Genomic DNA, 23,144 nt, shown 5'->3' with positions numbered 1-23,144 from the left:
CACCTGTCGGTGGCTGGCGAGGCGGCGTGCGAGCGGGCGAGCGAGCGGTAGGCGGTGCGGGGCGCGGGCGCTGGGCTGGAGGCTGGGCTGGCTGGGCCGCTTGCTGGGCCGGCTGGCCTGGCGCGGTCGGCGGGGCTGAACACTTTTTTTTATTATTATCTTTTTAACAAAACCATTTTGACAAAAAACAAATATAAACCAAAATGAAAATATACTATAGGCGTATAATATATCAAAATTTTCAGAAAAAGATTTTCTACAACGTGAACATTTTTCGAACGCCAAATAAAATTTACAAAAATTTGAATAAAGCAAAGAGTGCTACTGTTCTAATAAAATCCAATAAAAAACATTTTAAAAATACCAAAATGATTTCAAATTTATTTCTCTCCAATTTTCTGTTGTAGGGAATCATGTTACCCTATTTTCCATGTATTATTTTTGGAGAAAAATAATTTGAATAAAACCCAAATAACTCCGAATTAAAATAATTTCCAAGAGGACTTTGAATTTGATCCTTTGAAACTCTCAACTCATATTTCATATGTTTTGAAGAAGTCATTTTATCTTCGCTCGTGAAAATCATTGAGTTGCATAAAGTTTCCGAATTGGAAATATTCTCAAATGAAATTCAAATATTTTCAACACCCCTTGTCATTTAAACAAATGGAAAAAGTCATGTCATCTTCTCTCCAGGGTTTTGTGGTGAAAGAATTTGAATTCACGGGGATCATAAAAGCAAAAATGAAAGTTTGGGAAAGTCCTTTTATTCCCTCTCATTTAACTTTCAAAAAGTTTCGAATTCACTCACTCAATCACACAACAATCAAACAATCAATCAAATCTATCTATTTAGTATAGCATTCCAAAATTTAGAATTTTGGGATGTTACACCCATGGACCCCACTTGTCATCCACTAGGGCTAGATCCTAGTGGGTGCAATAGGTATATTCTAGTTTATTTAGGATTAATATTAAATTTTAGAATATTGCTTAAACTTCGAAAAATCATATAAATTAATCCGTAACTCGGATGAAAATACTTTGTACATGAAAGTTGCTCAGAATGACGAGACGAATCCGGATACACTCTCCGTTCATCTGTCACATGTCCCTAGCATAGCAAACCTGCAACCGTCCCCTATGTTTCATCTGTCCAAAAAATGCCAAACTTCGGGAAAGCATTCCCGGATGTTGTCCCCCTTCGCCGGTAGCGTGTAGGGCCGCGTTAGAACACGCCTAATGTTGCTAATTGTCATGTCATGCTTTATGTTTGCTTGTATTTACTGTTTCTTTCCCCTCTTCTCTCCGGTAGACCCCGAGACCGCTGTGTGATGTCCCTGTGATCGACTACATCGACGACGACCCTTCTTCCCTTTTCAGCGGAGCTTCCAGGCAAGCCCCCTCCCCCTTTGATCATCCCGATATCGCCCATTCCATTCTCTCATGCTTGCATTAGATTTTCCTACTGTAATTGATTGCTCCTATTCTGATGCATAGCCTGCTTTTGTAACCTGCTCATTGTACCTTACCTGCTCATCCTAAACTGCTTAGTATAGGTTGGCTAGCGATCCATCAGTGACCCCCAATTGTCCTTGTTGCCCGTACTTCATCATCAATGCCTCGACCAACGTGATTGACGAACAGAGCCCGACACCTCACATCACATCACGCCCCTTTAGTTGCTCGACTCTGCAGAGCTACTATCGAGTGCCGAGGGTGATCCCTCATAACGCACTCCTGATGATAATTCTATAGTGTAGCTATTCGGTCGTGGTCAACAAGGGTGGTTCCTCTTTCACCATTCCTGATACGGCTCTGTCATGCAACACCTCAAGTGTGAACCTCGAGGGTGGATCCTCTTACGTTCACCTTGATGATTACATCGAGTGGAATCCTCCATGGGTGATTCCTCGGGTTTTCCCCTTGATGTTTGGACACACGGTTACCTTGACTTTACTTGAGACCATTGTTGAAGTCGGGTCGGCCCTAAGGGGTACCCGCGAGTTGATGTGAAAGTTGGGCAGGCCCGTGGAGCACCCGCGAGTTTTCTACGTGGCACGGCCGGGCAGTCTGGGCCCTTGCCGTAAGTCCATGAGACGGGGCGACGGGGTCACATTATCGTGAGTCTCTGCTCGTCTCCTCGAGCCCCCAATGCACTAACAGGTTTGGGTATTTGTCCTGAGTTGGCCTCTGGCCTTTATGCACTAACCACCACGCGAGAATAGATATGGGCCTCGACGTCGCAGTATCAGCCGAAGCTTTGTCAGACGTCTAGTTCATCATTGAGGCACGGATGGGCCGGCACCATCATGTAGTGGTGGAGCCTGGTCCACCCTGCTCGCAACGACCCGGAGTGCTAAGGATGTAGACCGGAGGGGACCTCTCTGCTGAGCCTAGGTAGGGCTACAGCGTGTTGATCTTCCGAGGCCGGGCATTGACCCTAGAAAGGTGTGTCCGGCCAGAGTGATCGAGCGTGTTGGGTAACGTGGTGCACCCCTGCAGGGAAGATATATATTTGAATACCGTGTCCACGGTAATGGACGTTCAGACTTGTATCCCGATCTTATATAACTAGAAATGGATACTTGAGATTGTGATGGATATGTGGCTCCGGGATTGCTTTCTCGTAGGGAGTCGAGGAAGGATCTCTGGGCGTTAATGCTACAACATGTTTCTTAAATATAAACTGCTATTCTTTACTCTTCTACATGCTTCAAGATGCTTGGAGCTGCTTGAAGATGCTAGTCTTCGATAGGCTAGGCCTTCCCCTCTATTCTGGCGTTCTGCAGTTCAGTCCACAGATACAACCCTTTCATTTGATACTAATGCATACTTAGTATAGATCTGATGCTTGTGAGTACTTTGGATGAGTACTCACGGTTGCTTTGCTGCCCCTTTTCCCTCCTCTTCCTTCTTTCCGGTTGTTGCAACCAGATGGTGGATCCTTGGAGCCAAATGCCACCGCCGACGGATACTACTACTTGGAGACCGCCGACGACCAGAAGTAGTTAGGAGGTCCCAGGCAGGAGGCCTTGCCTCTTCGATCGTGTTGCTTTTGTGCTAGCCTTCTTAAGGCAAAACTTATTTAACTTATGTCTGTACTCAGATATTGTTGCTTCCGCTGACTCGCTTGTGTATCGAGCTATGTATTCGAGTCCTCGAGGCCCCTGGCTTGTAATATGAAGCATGGATCTTTTCAATTTGTGTTTACAGTTGTGTTGTGATATCTTCCCGTGAGTCCCTGATCTTGATCGTACACGTTTGTGTGTATGATTAGTGTACGATTGAATCGGGGCGTCACAAGTTGGTATCAGAGCCGACTGCCTGTAGAATCCCCCTTTCCAACTCCTTGGCCGAAGTTGAGTCTACTATTTGAAATACTGATTTACTAACATGGTTGTGTGGCTTACGGGCCCACGTTGCCAATTGGGTGGTATTAGGATCTTTTATTCCTCGTCTATACTCTGGGACTCTGATCTCTCTTCTACTCGGGTTAAATGATTTTGCTAACTTTATCCTAGGTTCTCGTGATCACATCCATCCAGAGATTTGTATTACACCTTTCTTGAATTGGGAGCTAGGATGTGCTTCACATTGTTCACGGGCCACAGGATCCTTATATCGAGGGCACCCTGCATCGTCCCCTGCAGATTCCTCGCTCTAGTGGTTTTCTCCGACGTGGATGTAGCCTTTGCTATGTCTCGTTGTTGTATCCTTCCATCGCGTGCCAGCGTGCCGCCTAGTATGTCTAGGATGATTCTCTTGTCCGAACTCATACTAACAACGTGTAAATGGCTCTGTATATGTATATGTATGTCTTTAATGACTACTGCTTTGTACATACTGCGCCTTTGCTCATTGTTCATGTTACATCATGAATGACTTCATACACCTGCTCCACCCCTTGTTAAACTGATCCCTGATGTTTCTAGCAGGATGGCTGGCGATCCTCCACCTCCACCCTATATTGCCGCAATGATGCAGCAGTTTGAGCTGAATCGTCAGTTTATGACTGGAGTAATGGCTCAGTTTCCGAACCAGAATGCTCATCAACAGCCTGCCCCAATAACACTACCAGAATTTGTGCGCCTCAACCCGTCCATTTTCCGCAACTCCACCAATCCTATGGATGCTGATGATTGGCTTCGCGACATCCTGTTTGAGATGGAGTCAGCTAATGTTGCACCTGCCAGTTACGTCACCTTTGCGACATTTCACTTGAAAGGTCCAGCTGCTCAATGGTGGGAAAGCCACAGGGGTATGCTGCCGGCAGAAACTGTAACCACTTGGCAGGAATTTTAGTTAGCCTTCCGTGCACGGCACATTCCTCAAGGTCTGATGGAACAGAAGAAGAAGGAGTTCCGCAAACTCTCACAGGGCACAATGACCATGGATGAATATCAGAGGAAATTCCTTGAATTATCCCGCTATGCTGTGGATGACGTCTGCACTGACACTCGCAAGCAAGAGAAATTCCGCGAAGGACTGCGTCCTGATATAAAGCTCGCACTTATTGCTCATGATTGCGCAGACTTTGCGATGCTTGTCAGCCAAGCTTTCCGAGCTGAAACTGGTCTGACTAAGTACCAGGAATCACTCAAGCGTACTCGAGATGTTGGTCCATCCTCGAGTCAGCCTTCTCAGAAATGTCGAGTCTGGATCCCACACAATGTTCATCATCGACCGGCTCCAACACCAAGGCCGTCTTATGTTGCACCTCGTCTGCCTCCGCCGCCGAGACAGCTAACGATTCAGGGTGGACAGTCTAATGTTACAACTCCTCCCCATAATGATGGTTTATGCTGCAAGTGTGGTCATCCAGGGCACCGTGCTTTCAACTGTCACCAGGGTCAGGCGCAAAATGCTTCACGTCCTCCTGTTGGCCGTAGGATGGGCCTTCGAAACCATCCTAGCAGAAATTCTAGTGCCAGTCCGCCTGCTACAAGTGGTGGTCAAGTCACCCATATCAAGATTGAAGAAGCTCATGAGTCTGATGGGTACCCTCTGTGTTAATTCAGTGCCAGCTTCCATTCTTTTTGATTCAGGAGCATCACATGCTTTTGTGTCCCAACAATTTGCTCAGTTACATGGGCTAGGCATGGAAGAATTACCCACTCCTTTAGCGGTTCAATCTCCGGGATCCAAGTGGCAAACCACAATGATAAGCCCTCACAACCAAATCGAGATTGGAGGTCTACTTTTTCCGTCTTCTCTCATTGTACTCGGACCTTCCAACATAGACATCATTCTTGGTATGGATTGGTTGACAGCCCATAATGCTAAGATCGACTGTGCCGCCAAGACAGTACAGCTCACTCATCCTTCTGGCCAGTTGATCAACTACTCAACTCAGATGGTCCAGGATGCCGAGAATCAGATATATGTTCTAAATGCATTGAATGCTTCACCTCTCGAGGGAATAGAGAACATTCCATTCGTTCGTGATTTTGAAGATGTCTTTCCAGAAGAACTTCCAGGAATACCCCCTGCTAGAGCTGTTGAATTCATCATAGACTTGAAGTCGGGTACTACTCCTATTGCAAAGCGGCCATACAAGATGCCGCCACATGAACTCCTTGAACTTAAGGAGGAAATCGACAAATCTCTTCACAAGGGATTCATTCGTCCTAGTTCCTCTGCTTTGGGAGCACCTTCTCTCTTTGTCAAGAAGAAGGATGGAACTAATCGTTTGGTCCAAGATTACCAATCTATCAACCAGGCAACAATTCAGAACAAGTATCTGCTTCCCAGAATCAACGATCTGTATGATCAACTTGCTAGTTCCTCGGTATTCTCTAAGCTTGATTTGAGGTTGGGTTACCACCAGATTCGGGTTCGTGAAGAGGATATTCCCAAGACCGCCTTCGTTACTCACTATGGTTCATACGAGTACACCGTCATGTCCTTTGGTTTGACAAATGCTCCAGCGACATTCTCTCGTCTGATGAACTATATATTCATGGAATACCTCAACAAGTTCATCGTGGTTTATCTAGATGATATCCTTGTATATTCCAAGAATAAAGAAGAACATGTTGAACACCTTCGACTTGTTCTGGAAAAGCTTCGAGAACATCAACTATATGCTAAGTATTCCAAGTGTCAATTCTGGTTACCTGAAGTGACCTACCTTGGACATGTCATCTCCAAGGATGGAATTGCCGTCAACCCAGAGCGAGTTCAGGCTATTATCGATTGGACTCCTCCGAAGAATGTCAAGCAAGTCAGAAGTTTTCTCGGACTCGCCAGCTATTGCCGTCAATTTGTCGAGAACTTCTCCAAGATCGCCAAGCCCCTGACTGGTCTGCTTCACAAGGGCGTCAAGTTCGAATGGACAGAAAAGTGTCAGGAAAGTTTCCAGGCACTCAAAAACAAGCTGACTTCTGCCCCAGTGCTTGCTCCGCCAGATACTAAGAAGGATTTCGTCATTTACTGCGACGCTTCACGACAAGGATTAGGCTGTGTCCTAATGCAAGACCGCAGAGTGATTGCCTATGCCTCTCGTCAGTTGCGCCCTCACGAAGAGAACTACCCAGTTCACGACCTCGAGCTTGCTGCCGTTATACATGCACTGAAACAGCGGCGACATTACCTTCTCGGTAATCCTTGTGAGATCTTCACCGACCACCAAAGTCTGAAGTATCTGTTTACCCAGCCAGACCTGAACCTCCGTCAGCAGAGATGGATGGAGATGGTAGCATATTTTGACTTGGGTATTTCCTATACACCAGGCAAGGCTAATGTAATGGTTGATGCTTTGAGCCGCAAGTCATATTGCAATCCCCTCGACGTTCGAAAAGTTCAGCCCTCGCTTGTTGAAGAATTCAGAAAGCTGAACCTCCATATTGTTCCTCCTGGTGCACTCGCTCCCCCTCCTAAGGAGTTCCACAAGATGAACCTCGTGTTGTTCCCCAGGGTTCCCTCAATACCCTAGTTGTCGAGCCAGATCTCATAGAGAGCATCAAGAGGCTGCAGAAATATGACTCTCAAGTTGAGAAGATTAAGCGCTACTCGCAGAAGGAAGGCCCTCATTCTTCACTCTTGAAGATGATGACACCTTGTTCTTTAAAGGTCGCCGAGTGGTTCCTTCAAAAGACAACCTGGATATGACTAAGGAGGTTATGAAAGAAGCTCATGACACTCCATTGTCTATTCATCCCAGTAGTACCAAGATGTACCAAGACATTTGTCAGAGATTTTGGTGGTCAAACATGAAGCAAGATATTGCCCGCTATGTTGCTGAATGTGACGTTTGTCGTTGTATCAAAGCAGAACATCAAAGGCCTGCTGGAACTCTACAACCTATCTCTATTCCTGAATGGAAATGGGACCATGTTGAAATGGACTTCGTCACTGGATTTCCCAAATCACAGAAAGGTAATGATGCTATTCTTGTCGTCATTGACCGGCTTTCCAAAGTTGCACACTTTCTAGCCGTCAAAGAAATGATCACTGCTAGTCAGCTGGCAACACTCTATATGTCCAGAATTGTTTCACTTCATGGTATTCCGCTGGTAATCAGCTTAGACCGTGGCAGCTTATTCACTTCAAGATTCTGGGCAAGTTTCCAAGAAGCTATGGGAACTCATCTGTCTTCCAGTACTGCTTTTCACCCTCAGTCTCAAGGACAAGTTGAACGCGTCAACCAAATTCTCGAAGACATGCTTCGAGCTTGTGTTATTTCCTTCGGCAATAAATGGGAGGAATCTCTCCCGTATGCTGAGTTCTCCTACAACAATAGCTATCAAGCTAGTCTGAAGATGGCCCCCTTCAAAGTGTTATATGGACGAAAGTGTCGAACCCCTCTGAACTGGTCAGAAACTGGGGAACTTCCACTCTTCGGTCCGGATATTATCCAACACGCCGAAGAACGAGTCCGCATCATTCGCGAGAATCTCAAGACTGCCCAGTCACGTCAGAAAAGTCAGTATGACCGCCATCATAAAGACATGGTCTATCAACCTGGCAAAAAGGCTTATCTTCGGGTCACACCAATGAAGGGTGCACACCGCTTCGGGATCAAGGGCAAGCTAGCTCCTCGCTATATTGGTCCTTTCATTATTCTCGAAAGGCGTGGAAAAGTGGCATACTAGTTGGAACTACCGTCGAACCTTTCTCAGGTTCACGATGTGTTCCACGTGTCACAACTCCGCCGCTGCTTCAAGGACCTAATCCGAGCAGTGGATCATGAAGTACTCGAGTTGCAATAGGACCTCTCCTATACAGAGCATCCGGTCCGCATTCTCGACCAAGCTGAACGCCGCACATGTCAGAAGGCGATCAAGTTCCTCAAGGTCCAGTGGTCGCATCACTCTGAAGACGAAGCCACTTGGGAACATGAGGAACGTCTGTGTGATGAATACCCCGATTTGTTTCCTTCTACCTCCTAAATCTCGGGACGAGATTTCTTGTAGTGGAGGAGAATTGTAACGCCCGGATAATTATGCTACAGTAAACCACTGTTAATGGTGCCATGTCATCGATTTTTACTGTTGTTAAGTTCGCGTTGATTCAAAGTCAGTTCCAAAATCAAATTTAAAATCAGTAAAAAGAAAAGGCAAAAGTAATTAAAAGAAAAGGAGAAGGCAATTAAAAAAAGAAAACAGAAACCCACCCTCCCCCAGTGGGGCTCGTGGCCCAGCTGGCCATTCCACTGGGCCAACCCCAGGCCAGCCCACACCTCGGCCTACATACCCCCACGCCTTCCCGAACCCTAACCGCACCTGCCCCCCAGATCCCCCCACTCCCCACTCCTCGCCCCCCCCCCCCACGATTCGGGATCTGGATCGGGCCACGCCCCGACCCCAACACCGTCGCCCCATACCACCCCGCCAGACCTCTCGACCCCATCGTGTCGCTGCTCGCCTCCCAGACTCCTCTTCTCCTTCGCGCGACGCCTGCCTGACGCCGCGGCCTCGCCTCGTCGCCGACTACCGTTGCCCCGCTACTCCGGCCCTCCCCTGAGCGCACCTTTGCAGCTCTACAGGGCTGGTGAGCCCCCTCCGTCCGACTCCCCTCCTGAAGCCCCCATTGCGTGTGTGCGCTCCGGCCCGCATCCTCGCGCTCACCGCGGCCGTCCCGACGCCCGCGGCCACCGCGCTCCGGCCGCGCACTGGGCTCGCCCGGCTCGCGCCCGTCGCCCCCGCACCCGCTGTCGCCGCCGCTGCTCCTGAACTGCTACTGTAGCTGGTGCCGCCCCGCAGCCCCCGCTTCGGCTGCCGCCGTCCGGCGACGTCCCCTGCTTCCCCGGCCTGACCTCATCCCTTCCCCCGTCGGTGCCGTGCCCGCCGGTGCCCCTCTGGGTGCCGCGGCGCCCGCTCCTGGGCGGCACAGCCCCTGGCCTTGTGCCACTGACCAGGGGGGCCCATGCCCCTGTTAAAAGAAAACAAAAATGAAAAAATAAAAATAATTATTTAATTAGTTAGTAATTTGATGAATTAATTAATTTGCTTAGTTAACTACCTAATTAACATTTATTAATTAGCCTAATGAACATATTTAGTCTAATTAAACCTGCTTAATTAAACTAGTCCATGACAGTGGGCCCCATTGCCCTGTTTGACCAGTCAACATTGACCCAGTCAACTGCTGACTGTGCATGCTGACTAGACCCATGGACCCCACTTGTCATCCACTAGGGCTAGATCCTAGTGGGTACAATAGGTATATTCTAGTTTATTTAGGATTAATATTAAATTTCAGAATATTGTTTAAACTTCGGAAAATCATATAAATTAATCCGTAACTCGGATGAAAATACTTTGTACATGAAAGTTGCTCAGAATGACGAGCAGAATCTGGATACGCTCTTCGTTCATCTGTCACATGTCCCTAGCATAGCGGACCTGCAACCGTCCCCCTCTATTTCATCTGTCCAAAAAATGCCAAACTTCGGGAAAGCATTCCTGGATGTTGTCCCCCTTCGCCGGTAGCGTGTAGGGCCACGTTAGAACACGCCTAGTGTTGCTTATTGTCATGTCATGCTTTATGTTTGCTTGTATTTACTGTTTCTTCCCCCTCTTCTCTCTGGTAGACCCCGAGACCGCTGTTGATGTCCCTGTGATCGACTACGTCGACGACGACCCTTCTTTCCTTCTCAGCGGAGCTTCCAGGCAAGCCCCCCCCCCCTTTGATCATCCAGATATCGCCCATTCCATTCTCTCATGATTGCATTAGATTTTGCTACTGTAATTGATTGCTCCTATTCTGATGCATAGCCTGCTTTTGTAACGTGCTCATTGTACCTTACCTTCTCATCCTAAACTGCTTAGTATAGGTTGGTTAGTGATCCATCAGTGACCCCCACTTGTCCTTGTTGCCCCTGCTTCAGCATCGATGCATCGATCAACGTGATCGACGACCAGAGCCCGACACCTCACATCACATCATGCCCCTTTAGTTGCTTGACTCTGCAGAGCTACTATCGAGTGCCGAGGGTGATCCCTCATAACGCACTCCTGATGATAATTCTGTAGTGTAGCTATTCGGTCGTGGTAAACAAGGGTGGTTCCTCTTTCACCATTCCCGATACGGCTCTGTCGTGCAACACCTCAAGTGTGAACCTTGAGGGTGGATCCTCTTACGTTCACCTTGATGATTACATCGAGTGGAATCCTCCATGGGTGATTCCTCGGGTTTTCCCCTTGATGTTTGGACACACGGTTACCTTGACTTTACTTGAGACCATTGTTGAAGTCGGGTCGGCCCTAAGGGGTACCCGCGAGTTGATGTGAGAGTCGGGCGGGCCCGTGGAGCACCCGCGAGTTTTCTATGTGGCACGGCCGGGCAGTCTGGGCCCTTGCCGTAAGTCCATGAGACGGGGCGACGGGGTCACATTATCGTGAGTCTCTGCTCATCTCCACGAGCCCCCAATGCAGTAATAGGTTTGGGTATTTGTTCTGAGTTGGCCTCTGGCCTTCATGCACTAACCACCACGCGAGAATAGATATGGGCCTCGACGTCGCAGTATTAGCCGAAGCTTTGTTAGACGTCCAGTTCAACATTGCGGCACGGCTGGGCCGGCACCATCCTGTAGTGGTGGAGCGTGGTCCGCCCTCCTCGCAACGACCCGGAGTGCAACGGGCGATGGGCCCAGACCCCGGAGTGCTTAGGATGTAGACCGGCGGGGACCTCTCTGCTGAGCCTAGGTAGGGCTACGACATGTTGATCTTCCGATGCCGGGCATTGACCCTAGAAAGGTGTGTCCGGCCAGAGCGATCGAGCGTGTTGGGTAACGTGGTGCACCCCTGCAGGGAAGATATATATTCGAATACCGTGTCCACGGTAATGGACGTTCAGACTTGTATCCCAATCTGATATAACTAGAAGTGGATACTTGAGATTGTGATGGATATGTGGCTCCGGGATTGCTTTCTCGTAGGGAGTCGAGGAAGGATCTCTGGGCGTTAATGCTACAACATGTTTGTTAAATATAAACTGCTATTCTTTACTCTTCTACATGCTGCAAGATGCTTGGAGCTGCTTGAAGATGCTAGTCTTCGATAGGCTAGGCCTTCCCCTCTATTCTGGCATTCTGCAGTTCAGTCCACAGATACAGCCCTTTCATTTGATACCAACGCATACTTAGTATAGATCTGATGCTTGCGAGTACTTTGATGAGTACTTACGGTTGCTTTGCTACCCCTTTCCCTCCTCTTCCTTCTTTCCGGTTGTTGCAACCAGATGGTGGATCCTTGGAGCCAGATGCCACCGCCGACGGATACTACTACTTGGAGACCACCGACGACCAGGAGTAGTTAGGAGGTCCCAGGCAGGAGGCCTTGCCTCTTCGATCGTGTTGCTTTTGTGCTAGCCTTCTTAAGGAACAACTTGTTTAACTTATCTCTGTACTCAGATATTGTTGCTTCCGCTGACTCGCTTGTGTATCGAGCTATGTATTCAAGCCCTCGAGGCCCCTGGCTTGTAATATGAAGCTAGGATCTTTTCAATTTGTGTTTAGAGTTGTGTTGTGATATCTTCCCGTGAGTCCCTGATCTTGACCGTACACGTTTGCGTGTATGATTAGTACGATTGAATTGGGGCGTCACAAAGAACAAGAAAGATTCTTCTTCTAGTAGTAACAATAATCATGTTAAATCCAATGTTGTTGCTTCTAGTAGTTCTCTTGATTCCACTAATGATTCTCTTAGCCAAGTTACACTTGAGCAAGAAAATATCTTATTGAAGGGAATTATAGAGAAAGGTGTTTACAAGAGCCTTGCCGGAAGTAAGCAATTTGAGGAAATTGTACGCAAGCAAGGAAGGCACCAGAAGAATCAATGTGTTGGTTTTGAATGAAAGTTCAATGCCAATGGAGTTGAGTGGGAAGAAGATCAATACCCCAAGATGAAGTTTGTTCCTCAACAAGAGAAGTATGATCCTACTTCTTTCAAGGGGACACAAGCTCAAGATGATCTTCCACCACAAGACCACAAGCAAAAAGGCAAGGACAAGCTTCAAGAGGAGATTGATGCATTTGAAGAAGCTCCCAAGGCCTTGGTCAAGTGGGTTCCCAAGACAACATCAAGTACGACTACAACTCCAAGGATTCCCATCAAGGTGATGTGGATCCCGAAGAAGAAGAACTAGAGAGTTCTTGAGGGTGACTCCGCCAACATACTTCACTCATATTATTTTGGCGAGGACAAGTGCAAACAACTTCCACATCTTGTACTAGTTCAAGGAGTCACACACCCTCTTGTTGGTAAGACAAGGGACAAGGTAACCTAAAGCTTTCATGGACATCAACATGTATGAAATTCACTCTATGTCTATGGATATCCTTGTTTGTTCCTTGTGGGACTAACCCGTGTAGGTATTGAAAGTGCAACTCACTCCAATGGATTGCTCCAAATGATCTACATCAACATTGAGCATCCACATCTTCAACATCTACATGAAGTCATCATCGACAAAACCCAAGGCTAGTTCATCCCTCTTAGGGGGGATATCACATCTAGGGGGAGCTTTACTCTAAATATTGAGCTAAAGCAACTCTAATGGTGTGAACACAACAATGCTTTATGTAAAAGTGGCAACCCCACTTGTGCTTAAACGATGAGTATGACCTATTATCAAATGTTCTCATTTGACTCCTAAGTCCATATACTCATATATAGATGACCTAGTCATCGCCAATTGCTTGATAGATGCTAGAGTGTTTGTGCATGCTTTGTCACATATTTCATTTGCTATTTTATTGTGTGAGCATGTTGGTTGCATATTTTACTCATTCAAGGACATCCATTTGTTGCTTTGATTGTTTGGCTCTTTTTGTTTTGCCAAATGGATGGACAAGAATGCCTAAGAACTTCCTCTAGCTATCTATGCTTTTCTTGTCTCAAACTCTATTCTTGCTACATCACAAAGTTTGATCAAGCCAGATTTGAACACTCTGTGTGAGGAGCACTCAGAGTCCTCGATTCGTCATAGACTTAAACTTTCAAAACCTCTCTGTGCATTTCAGTCTAACCGATACATCCTTTTCGGTCTGACCGAGTTCACTGAGTTGATCTAGGATTTCAATCCCGGTGCAACCGATTAGAACTTTTTGGTCACACCGAGTTGCAGTAACCGTTTGCGATTCTGCATCTCGGTGCCACCGAGTTGTTCCACTCGGTCACACCGACAGGGTCAGGATATATATACCGGCGGGTCAAATTTTGGAAATTCCTCCAAAACCTCTCAGCCCGCGCGTGTCCTGCTCTGCCGCCTCGGGTCTCCGGATTGTCCTCTCGTCGCCAGCGACCTCCCCCTGCTGGTCTCCGTCGCCGTCAACGGAATTCAACCCCGCCGTTGCCACCATAGCGTGCTCATCACCGAACTAGGGCATGAGTTTGAATCTGTGTACTGTTCCTTACTCTGATTCTTGGCACGCGTTTTCATCTTGACTCTCCGGTAGAAACTTTGGGGCACTCTTTGAAGTTCTTTGTGTTGGTTTGAACTAGCAATATGCCCGTGCGTTGAAACGGGAAAAATTAAACATATGTAATATGGTTAGTGAGTTCAACCATCTTTAATCATTGAAGGAACTTACATAAGGTGAGTTGATTCTAAGTAAATCCAATCCATTAAAACTTTGCACATTAGGTATTAGACCAGATGCGCATTTCGAACTGGGTCATTTCTTGTGCATCCAAGTGAAAAAAATTATCATGGGAAGGTCATGGATAAAGGGTAACATTTTCTCGGATAAAGAACACAAACTAATGAAAGTATGTAAACAAATAATAATTATCCATCATCTCACAACTTGAAAAAAATGGTATGGCATGTTGGTATGTTCGACCAGACATGAGGGAGACGATAGATCAATCAAAAATTCATTCCTCCTTGGTGTTGCATTGTCCACCTATAGTGCTTCCTCACATCCCTACCTTCCGATGCCGCAAGGGCCAAATGCCGAGCTCCTCAAGATTTCGGACTTGCAGAACCAAAGCAAGGGTTCCCATAAATAAACAAAAATAAATTTATCATAATAAAATCGCTGTTATAAAGGATGCAAGTATGATGAAAATATGCATCTAGGTTTACTTCCCTTATATCATCAGTAGTCATTACCCCGCAAAAAAGAAAAATCATTAGAAGTAATAAGAATTTCAGAACAAAACAGCAATGCATGGGGCAACTACATCAGCGACACATATGGGGCAGCCCCTTTTTTAGGTGCATGGGGCATCCGTTACACATGGGGCAGCTTTTTCTTAGGTGCATGGGTCATCCGTAGCACATGGCGCGGCCTTTTTTAGGTGCATGCATGGGGCAGCCGTTTCTAGATGTGCGGAGATTAGTATTTGCGTTTATAGTGAGCAGTGGTATGGTCTGCCTGCCGAATTTATTTTATTTTTTGAGAAACCCCGCTCCTCCTATAATATATATAGAAGTTTCCTATGTTTGCACACAATCACAAGCCATATGAGTTGGTTAGTCTTCTGTGCACACTTCGTGCCCACCTTGGTTCAAGACCTCATGAGTGCAATTTTTTCCCTTTCTGTTTTACAAAACGGACAACGTACAAAAAACATAAAAGGACGACGTACAAAAGGACCCGATGACCAAAAAAAGTGGAGAAACAATCCTCCTTTTAATATTAGGTAAAGATAGATGAATCTAAGATTGTGTGATGCATATCGTATAAACAAACCCGCGGATATTTGTGGTGACATTGGAGTATCTAGGTGACATTAGGGTTTTGGTTGATGTGTATCTTAAGGTGTTATTTTAGTACGAACTCTAGGGCTGTTTGTGACCTTATAGGAATAGCCCAATAGATCGATCAGAAAGAATAACTTTGAGGTGGTTTCGTACCCTACAATAATTTCTTCGTTTGTTCTCCGCTATTAGTGACTTTGGAGTGACTCTTTGTTGCACGTTGAGGGATTGTTATATGATCTAATTATGTTATCATTGTTGAGAGAACTTGCACCAGTGAAAGTATGAACCCTAGGCCTTGTTTCCAAGCATTGCAATACCGTTTTCGCTCATTTTTGCTACTAGTTACCTTGCTGTTTTTATATTTTTTTCAGATTACAAAAACCTATATCTACTATCCATATTGCACTTGTATCACCATCTCTTCGCCGAACTAGTGCACCTATACAATTTACCATTGTATTGGGTGTGTTGGGGACACAAGAGACTCTTTGTTATTTGGTTGCAGGGTTGTTTGAGAGAGACCATCTTCATCCTACACCTCCCACAGATTGATAAACCTTAGGTCATCCACTTGAGGGAAATTTGCTACTGTCCTACAAAACTCTGCGCTTGGAGGCCCAACACGAGTCTACAAGAAGAAGGTTGCATAGTAGACATCATACGGCTCGATGACGTCTCCTCCTACTTGATGCAGCAAGAGAAGGCGGAGAAGTAGATGGGATCACAAGCAGCACAACAGCATGGTGGTGATGGTGGCGGTGGAGCTAGTTCAGCAGGGCTTCGCCAAGCGCTACTAGAACAATGACAGAGGAACTACGGAGTAACGGGAGAGAGAGGGGCGCCAAGGGCTTGGTGTGTCCTCTTGGGGCGCCCCCTCCCCTATATATATAGGTGGAGGGGCGTGGGGAACAGCCCCTCCAAGCCCTAGGGCGCAGCCTGTTGGGGAACGCAGTATTTCAAAAAATTCCTACAATCACGCAAGATCTATCTAGGAGATGCATAGCAACGAGAGGGGAGAGTGTGTCTACGTACCCTCGTAGACCGAAAGCGGACGCGTTTATCAGCGCGATTGATGTAGTCATACACCTTCACGATCCGTCCCAATCAAGTACCGAACGTACGACACCTCCGCGTTCAGCACACGTTCAGCTCGATGACGTCCTCGCCTTCTTGATCCAGCAAGAGGGGCGAAATAGTAGATGAGTCCCGGCAGCACGACGGCGTGGTGACGGTGTTGGTGAAGAGCAATCTCCGCAGGGCTTCGCCAAGCACTATAGAAACTATGATGGAGGATAAACTAGAGGGGATGGGGTTCACGGCTTGGTGATTCTTGATCTCTCCTGGGTGCTAGCCCTTCCCCTCTATTTATATGTTGAGCCTCGGGGTCGAAACTATTGGGGAACGCAGTATTTCAAAAAAATCCTACGATCATCCAAGATCTATCTAGGAGATGCATAGCAACGACCGGGGAGAGTGCGTCCACGTACCCTCGTAGACCGAAAGCAGAAGCGTTTAGTAACGCGGTTGATGTAGTCGAACGTCTTCGCGATCCAACCGATCCAAGTACCGAACGCACGGCACCTCCATGATCTGCACACGTTCAGCTCGGTGACTTCCCTCGAACTCTTGATCCAGTTGAGGCCGAGGGAGAGTTTCGTCAGTACGACGGCATGGTGACGATGATGATGAAGTTACCGACACAGGGCTTCACCTAAGCACTACAACGATATGACCGAGGTGTAAAACTGTGGAGGGGGCACCGCACACAGCTAAGAGATTGTCTGTTGTTCTATTGGGGTGTCCCCCTGGCCACGTATATAATGGAGGGAGGGAGAGGAGGCCGGCCTAGGAGGGGCGCGCCTATAGGGTGAGTCCAACTAGGATTTCCAATCCTAGTTGGAGTCCCCTTCCTTTTCCAAGAGGGGAGAGAGGGAAGGAGTAGGAGAGGGAGAAGGAAAGAGAGGGGGGTGCCGCCCCTCCCTAGTCCAATTCGGACTTGCCATGGGGGCGCACGGCCACCCCTTGAGGCCCTTCTCTTCTTTCCCGTATGGCCCATTAAGGCCCACTACTTCCCCCGGTGAATTCCCGTAACTCTCCGGTACTCCGAAAAATACCGGAATCACTCGGAACATTTCCGATGTCCGAATATAGCCTTCCAATATATCGATCTTTACGTATCGACCATTTCGAGACTCCTCGTCATGTCTGTGATCTCATCCGGGACTCCGAACAACCTTCGGTACATCAAATCACATAACTCATAATACAAATCGTCATCGAACGTTAAGCGTGCGGACCCTACGAGTTCGAGAACTATGTAGACATGACCGAGACACATCTCCAGTCAATAACCAATAGCGGAACCTGGGTGCTCATATTGGCTCCTACATATTCTACGAAGATCTTTATCGGTCAAACCGCATAAAAACATACGTTGTTCCCTTTGTCATCAGTATGTTACTTGCCCGAGATTCGATTGTCGGTATCATCATACCTAGTTCAATCTCGTTACCGGCAAGTCTCTTTACTCGTTCCGTAATGCATCATCCCGCAACTAACTCATTAGTCACATTGCTTGCAAGGCTTATAGTGATGTGCATTACCGAGAGGGCCCAGAGATACCTCTCCGACAATCGGAGTGACAAATCCTAATCTCGATCTATGCCAACTCAACAAACACCATCGGATACACCTGTAGAGCATCTTTATAATCACCCATTTACGTTGTGACGTTTTATAGCACACTAAGTGTTCCTCCGGTATTCGGGAGTTGCATAATCTCATAGTCATAGGAACATGTATAAGTCATGAAGAAAGCAATAGCAATAAACTAAACGATCATAGTGCTAAGCTAACGGATGGGTCTTGTCCATCACATCATTATCTAATGATGTGATCCCGTTCATCAAATGACAGCACATGTCTATGGCTAGGAAACATAACCATCTTTGATAAATAAGCTAGTCAAGTAGAGGCATACTAGGGACACTCTGTTTTGTCTATGTATTCACACATGTACTAAGTTTCCGATTAATACAATTCTAGCATGAATAATAAACATTTATCATGATATAAGGAAATATAAATAACAACTTTATTATTGCCTCTAGGGCATATTTCCTCCAGTCTTCCACTTGCACTAGAGTCAATAATCTAGTTCACATCGACAGGTGATTTGACACCAATAGTTCACATCGCCATGTGAACAACACTCAAAGGGTTTACTAGAGTCAATAATCTAGTTCACATTGCTATGTGATTAACACCCAAAGAGTACTTAGGTGTGATCATGTTTTGTTTGTGAGAGAAGCTTAGTCAATGGGTGTGTCACATTCAGAGCCGTATGTATTTTGCAAATTTTCCATGTCTACAATGCTCTGCATGGAGCTACTCTAGCTAATTGCTCCCACTTTCAATATGTGTCCAGATTGAGACTCAGAGTCATCCGGATCGGTGTAAAAGCTTGCATCGGCATAACTCTTTACGACGAGCTCTTTATCACCTCCATAACCAAGAAATATCTCCTTAGTCTTGTAAGGATAATTTTGACCATTGTCAAGTGATCCACTCCTGGATCAATATCGTACCCCCTTGCCAAACTCATGGCAAAGTACACAGTAGGTTTGGTACACAGCATAGCATACTTTATAGAACCTATGGCTGAGGCATAGGGAATGACTTTCATTCTCTTTCTATTTTCTGTCGTGGTCGTGTTTTGAGTCTTACTCAACTTTACACCTTGCAACACAGGTAAGAACTCCTTCTTTGACTGTTCCATTTTGAACTACTTCAAAATCTTGTCAAGGTATGTACTCATTTGAAAAAACTTATCAAGCGTCTTGATCTATCTCTATAGATCTTGATGCTCAATATGTAAGAAGCTTCACCGAGGTCTTTCTTTGAAAAACTCCTTTCAAACACTCCTTTATGATTTCCAGAAAATTCTACATCATTTCCGATCAACAATATGTCATTCACATATACTTATCAGAAAGGTTGTAGTGCTCCCACTCACTTTCTTGTAAATACACGCTTCATCGCAAGTCTGTATAAAACTATATGCTTTGATCAACTCATCAAAGCGTATATTCCAACTCCGAGATTCTTGCACCAGTCCATAGATGGATCGCTGGAGCTTTGCACATTTTGTTAGCACCTTTAGGATTTACAAAACCTTCTTATTGCATCATATACAACTCTTCTTTAAGAAATCCATTAAGGAATGTAGTTTTTGACATCCATTTGCCAGATTTCATGAAATGTGGCAATTGCTAACATGATTCGGACAGACTTTAAGCATTGATATGAGTAAGAAAATCTCATCGTAGTCAACATCTTGAACTTGTCAAAAACCCTTTCTCGACAAGTCGAGCTTTGTAGACAGTAACACTACTATCAACGCCCGTCTTCCTCTTGAAGATCCATTTATTCTCTATGGCTTGCCGATCATCGGGCAAGTCAACCAAAGTCCATACTTTGTTCTCATACATGGATCCTATCTCAGATTTCATGGCCCCAAGCCATTTTGCGGAATCTGGGCTCATCATCACTTCCTCATAGTTCGTAGGTTCGTCATGGTCAAGTAACATGACCTCCAGAAAAGGATTGACGTACCACTCTGGTGCGGACCTTACTCTGGTTGACCTACGAGGTTCGGTAGTAACTTGATCCGAAGTTTCATGATCATCATCATTAGCTTCCTCACTAATTGGTGTAGGCATCACCGGAACTGATTTCTGTGATGAACTACTTTCCAACTCGAGAGAAGGTACAATTACCTCATCAAGTTCTACTTTCCTCCCACTCACTTCTTTCGAGAGAAACTCCTTCTCTAGAAAGGATCCATTCTAAGTAACGAATATCTTGCTTTCGGGTCTGTGATAGAAGGTGTACCCAACAGTCTCCTTTGGGTATCCTATGAAGACACATTTCTCCGATTTGGGTTTTGAGCTTATCAGGTTGAAGCTTTTTCACATAAGCATCATAGCCCCAAACTTTAAGAAACGACAGCTTAGGTTTCTTGCCAAACCACAGTTCATATGGTGTCATCTCAACGAGATTTAGATGGTGCCCTATTTAACGTGAATGTAGATGTCTCTAATGCATAACCCCAAAACGATAGTGATAAATCGGTAAAAGACATCATAGATCGCACCATATCTAATAAAGTACGGTTATGACGTTCGGACACACCATTACGCTGTGGTGTTCCACGTGGCGTGAGTTGCAAAACTATTCCACATTGTTTCAAATGAAGACCAAACTCGTAACTCAAATATTCGTCTCCGCGATCATATCGTAGAAACTTTATTTTCTTGTTACGATGATTTTCCACTTCACTCTGAAATTCTTTGAACTTTTCAAATGTTTTAGACTTATGTTTCATCAAGTAGATATACCCATATCTGCTCAAATCATCTGTGAAGGTCAGAAAATAACGATACCCGCCGCAAGCCTCAACACTCATCGGACCAAATACATCAGTATGTATTATTTCCAACAAGTCAGTTGCTCGCTCCATTGTTCTGGAGAACGGAGTCTTAGTCATCTTGCCCATGAGGCATGGTTCGCAAGCATCAAGTGATTCATAATCAAGTGATTCCAAAAGCCCATCAGCATGGAGTTTCTTCATGCGCTTTACACCAATATGACCTAAATGGCAGTGCCACAAATATGTTGCACTATCATTATCAACTTTGCATCTTTTGGCATCAATATTATGAATATGTGTGTCACTACGATCGAGAGTCAATAAACCATTCACCTTGGGTGTATGACCACAGAAGGTTTTATTCATGTAAACAGAATAGCAATTATTCTTTGACTTAAATGAATAACCGTATTGCAATAAACATGATCCAATCATATTATGCTCAACGGAAACACCAAATAACATTTATTTTAGGTTCAACACTAATCCCGAAGGTAAAGGGAATGTGCGATGGTGATCTTATCAACCTTGGAATCATTTCCAACACACATCGTCACCTTGTCCTCAACTAGTCTTTGTTCTTTTTGTAACTCTTGTTTCGAGTTACTAATCATAGCAACTGAACCAGTATCAAATACCCAGGGGCTACTATGAACACTAGTAAAGTACACATCAATAACATGTATATCATATATCTTTTGTTCACTTTTCCATCCTTCTTATCCGCCAAGTATTTGGGGCAGTTCCGCTTCCAGTGACCATTTCCTTCGCAGTAGAAGCATTCAGTTTCAGGCTTGGGTCTAGCTTTGGGCTTCTTCATGGGAGTGGCAACTTGCTTGCCATTCTTCTTGAAGTTCCCTTTCTTTCCCTTGCCCTTTTACTTGAAACTAGTGGTCTTGTCAACCATCAACATTTGATGCTTTTCTTTATTTCTACCTTCGTCGATTTTAGCATCACGAAGAGCTCGGGAATCGTTTTCGTCATCCCTTGCATATTATAGTTCATCACGAAGTTCCAGTAACTTGGTGATAGTGAATAGAGAACTCTGTCAATCACTATTTTATCTGGAATATTAACTCCCACTTGATTCAAGCGATTGTAGTACTCAGACAATCTAAGCACATGCTCACTGGTTGAGCTATTCTCCTCCATCTTGTAGGCAAAGTACTGTTAGAGGTCTCATACCTCTCGGCACGGGCATGAGTATGAAATACCAATTTCAACTCTTAGAACACCTTATATGCTCCGTGGCGTTCAAAACGTTTTTGAAGTCCTGGTTCTAAGCCGTAAAGCATGGCGCACTAAACTATCAAGTAGTTATCATACCGAGCTTGCCAAACGTTCATAACGTCTATATCTGCTCCTGCAATAGGTCCGTCACCTAGCGGTGCATCAAGGACATAATTCTTCTGTGCAGCAATGAGGATAATCCTTAGATCACAGACCTAGTCTGCGTCATTGCTACTATCATCTTTCAACATAGTTTTTCTCTAGGAACATATCAAAAATAAATAGGGAGCTACATCGTGAGCTATTGATCTACAACATAGATATGCAAATACTATCAGGACTAAGTTTAAGATAAATTAAAGTTCAATTTAATCATATTACTTAAGAACTCCCACTTAGATAGACATTCCTCTAATCATCTAAGTTATCACGTGATCCATATCAACTAAACCATGTCCGATCATCACGTGAGATGGAGTAGTTTTCAATGGTGAACATCACTATGTTGATCATATCTACTATATGGTTCATGCTCGACCTTTCGGTCTCAGTGTTCCGAGGCCATATCTGCATATGCTAGGCTCGTCAAGTTTAACCCGAGTATTCTGCGTGTGCAAAACTGGCTTGCACCTGTTGTATGTGAACGTAGAGCTTATCACACCCGATCATCACGTGGTGTCTCGACACGACGAACTGTCGCAACGGTGCATACTCAGGGAGAACACTTATACCTTGAAATTTAGTGAGAGATCATCTTATAATGCTACCGCCGTACTAAGCAAAATAAGATGCATAATAAGATAAACATCACATGCAATCAAATAAGTGATATGATATGGCCATCATCATCTTGTGCCTTTGATCTCCATTTGCAAAGCACCATCATGATCACCATCGTCACCGGCTTGACACCTTGATCTCCATCGAAGCATCGTTGTTGTCTCACCAACTATTGCTCCTACGACTATCGCTACCGCTTAGTGATAAAGTAAAGCAATTACATAGCGATTGCATTTCATACAATAAAGCGACAACCATATGGCTCCTGCCAGTTGCCGATAACTGTGTTACAAAACATGAACATCTCATACGACAATTTATATAATCACGTCTTGACCATATCACATCACAACATGCCCTGCAAAAACAAGTTAGACGTCCTCTACTTTGTTGTTGCAAGTTTTACGTGGCTGCTACGGGCTTCTAGCAAGAACCATTCTTACCTACGCATCGAAACCACAACGATTTTTCGTCAAGTGTGTTGTTTTAACCTTCAACAAGAACCGGGCATAGTCAAACTCCATTCAACTAAAGTTGGAGAAACAGA

This window comes from Aegilops tauschii, chromosome 2, assembly GCF_002575655.3.
Source record: "Aegilops tauschii subsp. strangulata cultivar AL8/78 chromosome 2, Aet v6.0, whole genome shotgun sequence".
NCBI lineage: Eukaryota > Viridiplantae > Streptophyta > Magnoliopsida > Poales > Poaceae > Aegilops > Aegilops tauschii.
Note: the sequence above shows the minus strand (reverse complement) of the source record.